Here is a 6,000-nt window from a genome sequence, read left to right as displayed (position 1 = left end):
AACCACGTGGGCTGAGACCACAGAGGACAGCGCCATGGTGCCCTGAATCACGTGATCGGAGAGCTACCGGGAACCATAGCAACTGAGCCACACCCTCCACACTCTTGGGTGCACCTACTTCCAGATCCCATAGCTGTCACTTTCCCTCTATCACGAAAACGGTTCTAAGGCCCAGTGCCATGACTTAGCGAGTGAGGATACACGGCGCCAAGCCCAATGACCTGTCTCTGGGACCTACAAGACAGCCATTCAAATTCGCACGAATGGACATACAATAAATGTATTTAAAACACTCCGCCGGACCGTGGTGGCACACGCCTTTAATCCCAGCACTTGGGAGGCAGAGGCAGGCGGGTTTCTGAGTTCGAAGCCAGCCTTGTCTACAGAGTGAGATCCAGGAAAGCCAGGGCTATAACAGAGAAACCCTGTCTTGAAAAACAATCCAAGCCGGGCGTGGTGGCGCACGCCTTTAATCCCAGCACTTGGGAGGCAGAGGCAGGCGGATTTCTGAGTTCAAGGCCAGCCTGGTCTACAAAGTGAGTTCCAGGACAGCCAGAGCTATGCAGAGAAACCCTGTCGCAAAAATCCAAAAAAAAAAAAGAAAAAGAAACAAAAAAGAAAAACAATCCAAGACATGTTTTTCTGCTGTATAAAATACAACAGCCTGATATGATAACTAATCAGGAATCTCAAGATTTCGGAGGTTGAGGAAAAAGGATTATGTGGAGATTGACACGGCACAGTGAGTTCCAGGACAGCCAGGGCTACACAGAACAGACCTGTCTCGAAAAAAACAAAAAAACTGATGGCTCAGCAGTTAAGAACACTGAATGCTCTCCCAGAGGAACTGGATTCAATTCCCAGCACCCGCATGGTAGCTCACAACTGTCTGTAACGCCAAAGTCTGACATCCTCACATGGACATAAATGCAGGCAAAACAGATAAAATTATTTTTTTTTTAAAAAAATCAGAATAGGGGCTAATGAGTTAGCAGATAAGAGCACGTACCCAGAGGACATGGGATTCATAGCACACGCAGCCCCCTGTAACTCCAGTTCCAGGGGATCTGATGTCCTCCTCTGACCAGGCAGGTAAGATGGTGGCACACACACATTCAGGCAAAATAAATACACAAAATAAATCTTTAAAAAGCAACAACAAAACAGGTTCCTGCTTGGCATGCACAAGGCTCTGGGTTGGGTCCTCTGCTCACACACTCACAGAGCATAAAGATGGATGGATTTGTGTCTTCATACATGTAGTTGCTAACAATAGTCTCTGTCATTCTGTGTTCATTAAGGACCTAGCATGTAGTCAGGTGCTCAGTCACTTTTGTCAAAGAATTCCTATCATTGCAAAAAGAAATTTAAAACCCAGAAACTTGACACTCACTATTACTTTATTCAATGAGGGATATGTGTGGTGTGTGTGTGTACAGACATGTGTCCCCACTTCCCTGACCAGAGATAAAGATAGCCAAGTGATTTTCTGTCCATACAAACCGTATCTGTCACCTCTGCCGGCAGAGGGCACCATTGTCCCACAACATTCCCAGTGAGTGGCTATGCAGAACCTGCTATGATGGGCAGAGGTACTGGATAGAATCCTAGAGTCTCTTGCAGTGATAAATGATACCAATTTCCAGAGGTTATAGGGCTGAAATTAGTCAGAATGCCTCAAAACACCAAGGTTGAGCAATAGTCAAGGCCCTTGTGTGAGCAGAGGCCAAGGGATGGCTAATAACCTGCTATTGCTCTCCACCTTAATTTCCAGGCAGCTTGGTGGTCAACAAGCCCCAGTGATCCTCATCTCTATGACCACTCCTCCATACACACAGTGCCGCTGTTCCAGGTCACAGCCTGCTTTAGAATGCTTCATTTATGCCTGTGGGTGTAACTATCAGTGTAGATATACCCACACACTTGCCACAGCATCCATGTGGAGGTCAGAGGACAACTGCCAGGAGTCTGTGCTCTCTGGTCCCAGGAAACCAAATCCAGGCTGTCATCTTTATGCATTTATTCGGCTTCCCAGACCACATGCCAGCTATTTAAGAATTTTATGTGTTTTGCCTACATGAACATATATGTACTGTAAGTATCCTGGAACTAACTGGAGTTACAATTGTGAACTATCATGTAGATTCTGGGACTAAAACTACTGAGCTATCTATCACTCCAGTCCTATATTGGTTATTTTTTGAGACAAACACTCACATAGTTCATGCTGACCTCAAATTCACTACGTAGCTGATGTTGATCCTCTTTTTGGTCAAGGCAGGTTTTCTCTGTGTAGTCAGTCCAGTATGTCCAGTAACTTGCTCTGTAGACCAGGCACGCCTCAAAGTCAAGAGATCTGCCTGCCTCTGCCTACCAAGTGCTGGGATTAAAAGCATGCATCACCACTGGCCAACCTGCCTCCATCTTTAAGTGCTAGCTCTACCACCATAGTAGCTGGCAACTTTTGGGTTGAAGTAGGATTTTACTCTGTAGATGATGCTGTCCTGGAACAATGCAGTTCAAGCTGTCCACTCACAGAAATCTCCCTGCCCCAGACTCCACGCTTCAAGATTTTAGGTATAATTTACTACAGCCAGCTTCGACATCCAACTTTTTCTGTTTTATTATTATTATTGGTTTCTTCAAGACAGGGTTTCTCTGTATAGCCCTGGCTGTCCTGGAACTCACTTTGTAGACCAGGCTGGCCTCGAACTCAGAAATCTGCCTGCCTCTGCCTCCCAAGTGCTGGGATTAAAGGTGTGCACAACCACGCTCTGCTGTTTTCAAGACAAGGTTTCACTGTGTAGCCCTGGCTGTCCTAGGAGTCACTCTGTAAACCAGGCTGGCTTTTGCCTTGAACTCAGAGATCCACCTGCCATCACTGGGTTTATTGACAGGGTCTTAACATGTAACCCATCTGCCTCTGCCTCCTGGGTGCTGGCATTAAAGGCCTGTGCCCCATACTCAGCACCCCATGTATGCTACTGATTTATCCAACAGGCTATGCTGGCTTGCCAGTAAACACAAAGGATCTATCTCTGTGTCCCAGTATCAGGGTCAAAGAGGAAAATCATTGCCATGGCCTGACATGTGCTAGGGCTCTACTCAGGACCTTATGATTCAATGACTGGTTTATGTACTGGACTGTCCACCTCTTGAGTAGACTTCTCTGGGTCTTAATTTTTTTAAATATTGATTTATCTACTTTTATGTATGTTAGTACACTCACTGTAGCTGTACAGATGGTTGTGAGCCTTCATGTGGTTGTTGGGAATTGAACTTTTAGGACCTCTGCTCACCTCCAGTCAACCCCGATTGCTGTGGTCAACTCCGCTCATTCAGTCCCTGCTTGCTCTGGCCCAAAGTTTTATTATTATACATAAGTACACTGTAGCTGACTTCAGACGCACCAGAAGAGTGCATCAGATCTCATTGGGGGTGGTTGTGAGGCACCATGTGGTTGCTGGGATTTGAACTCAGGACCTTCAGAAGAGCAGTCAGTGCTCTTACCCACTGAGCCATCTTGCCAGCCCTGGGTCTAGATTTTTATTCCTTTTCTTTCTCCCTTTAGTATTTTGTAGCCTATTCTGGCCTCAAGAATCCTGTACTCAAGTGAACTCACTAACTTCCAGTGGTTCAAAAGGACTGAGCCTGATGGGAGACCCCCACCCCCACTACCCCCGCCTCCCAGCTTAAATTAAGACCTGAAGGTTGGTGCGGACTTGGAGACTAGAGACCACTCTCCAGGCTGCATGAAGAAGGAAAAGTACCAGGGCACTTGAGCAGTGAACTCCAAGAGTGGCTGGTGGGACTGAGGGAAAGGATGGAAGACAAATGTCACTGCAAGAAGCTGAGAGGCTGGATTGGAGGATGTAGGCTTTGCCATTGAGGTAAATATGCATGGGAGTAGTGGTAGCAGTCTAATCCCATCAGTGGGAGAGCTGGGAGCGTCCAGAGCCCTCCCCTGCAATTAACAATCATTTGGGAACTCCGCTTCAGCACAAGGGACAGCGGCAGGATAGTTGCCAGGAGATTGGAGAAGCTGCAGCACATACAAGAGGCGGGGCAGAGAGCACACAGCCTTTGGAAGCTTGGGGACTCAGTGAGAAAGCTGGCTGAGTTCCCAGTGTGGCAAAGTCCAGGAGTTACCTAGGAAATCACAAGGAGGGGACTGGATGGGAAGAGGTGCTGTGTGCCTAGGAGTAAGAGTGAGTGCCATGCACTGACATTTTCTGTCATAGGTGGTCTGTGCTCTCACTGTTCTCACTTACCCAGAGCACTCGAAACAGGGACTAGGTGGCTGGCATGAGCGCACGCAGTCTGGAGCCTAGACAGGCAGGCAGGCAGGGACTAGACAGAATTCCAAGTACAGATAGAAGCTGAGAACTTCCAGAAATGTAAAATTGGGGTTTTAGACTCAATGGTAAAACGGTGGTTTAAGGATCATGGATTCGGGTGAGCACTGCAGGAGGCTTCGAGCCTTTAAGCTGGTTAGTCAGTCAGTGTAGAGGTGTCCCATGACAACTTACAATGCCTGGATGCCATTTTTCTGGAAGTAAAGAGGCCTGGGTCAGCCGGGCGTGGTGGCGCACGCCTTTGTTCCTAGCATTCGGCAGGCAGAGGCAGGCGGATTTGAGTTCAAGGCCAGCCTGGTCTACAAAGTGAGTTCCAGGCCACCCAGAGCTATAAAGAGAAACCCTGTCTCGAACAACCAAAAAAAAAAAAAAAAAGCCTGGGTCAAGGAGTCATAATCACCATAGCACTTAAGACCCGACTTAGCTGGGTGTGGTGGCACACGCCTTTAATCCCAGCACTTGGCAGAGGCTGGCCTGGTCTACAAAGTGAGTTCCAGGACAGCCAGGGCTTTACAGAGAATCCTTGTCTGGGGAAAAAAAAAAAAAAGACTCGACTTCATGCTGGGCGTGGTGGAGCACCTTTAACCCCATGGGAGGCAGAGGCAGGCGGATTTCTGAGTTTGAGGCCAGCCTGGTCTACAGAGTGGGCTACACAGAGAAACCCTATCTCGAAAAACCAAAAAATAAAAAGTAAAAAAGAAATGAAAAAATAAAAATGAATTCACAGCAGTACAGGCCTTTCAAAAGGCCCACCACTGAGTTCTTCAAACCACATTAGGCCTCTTTCAAGTCCTAGAGACTTCCAGTATCAGCACTGGTAGTTCATGTGTCTCGCAATGCCACTGACTTTGCTCCATATCTCAGAAGAATCACCCAGGACTTCCCAGGTCAGAACCCTCAAGTGACCCATCCCATTGCCCTCAGGACAAGGAATAACCCCAGGCCTGGCACTTGGTGAACCTGCCCACTAGTCACACTTCACATCATTCCCTTTGCATACAAGTTTCAGCCCTTGGTTAAACCCTGCTCTTCCCTGCCCAGGATACTCCCCCTCCTCTCTGACCCTAACCTCCTTCTGGCCCAACTGAGGCCTGGCAGTTCAGTGACTGTAAAGAGAGAACAGTAACAGCACAGGTAGCACAGACCCTCAACATGCCTGCCACTCAAGCAAACGGTTGAAAAAAACACAAAGTGTGGCAGCCTCTCTCTCTGTATGTTTGTGTCTCTCTCCTGGGAAGGGCTGGAGTGAACCGTGCACCCAAACCTCTATTTGTGACTCATCGCCAGTTCTCAGCACATCAAGCAAACAGACTTGAGGTCACACCCAGACTGATGTGCAGTTGCAGCATTATGTTGAGCTCTGGGAAGGAGGCCATCAAGGGGACAGTAAGTTGGCAGATGAGAATGGACACAAGCAAGGCACTGCTTAAGTAGGTGGCCGATTTCCAGCCTGGAAGGCTTCCCACAGCTCTGACAAGTGTTACCACTCTGGAGCAGTGGGCACCTGGAACCCAGGCCCCAACCCCGAGCACCTTATCATCAGATGGGTGTCTAGTTACCAGAAGGGTCAAGGCTCTTGCCCCTTCCTGCTGTGAGACTCCTGCTGAACATGAAACACCATCCAAAGCAGCCTGGAGAATAGCAC

Source organism: Mus pahari, chromosome 10 (genome assembly GCF_900095145.1).
Source record: "Mus pahari chromosome 10, PAHARI_EIJ_v1.1, whole genome shotgun sequence".
In the NCBI taxonomy this organism is placed as follows: Eukaryota; Metazoa; Chordata; class Mammalia; order Rodentia; family Muridae; genus Mus; species Mus pahari.
This window is presented reverse-complemented; position numbering follows the sequence as displayed.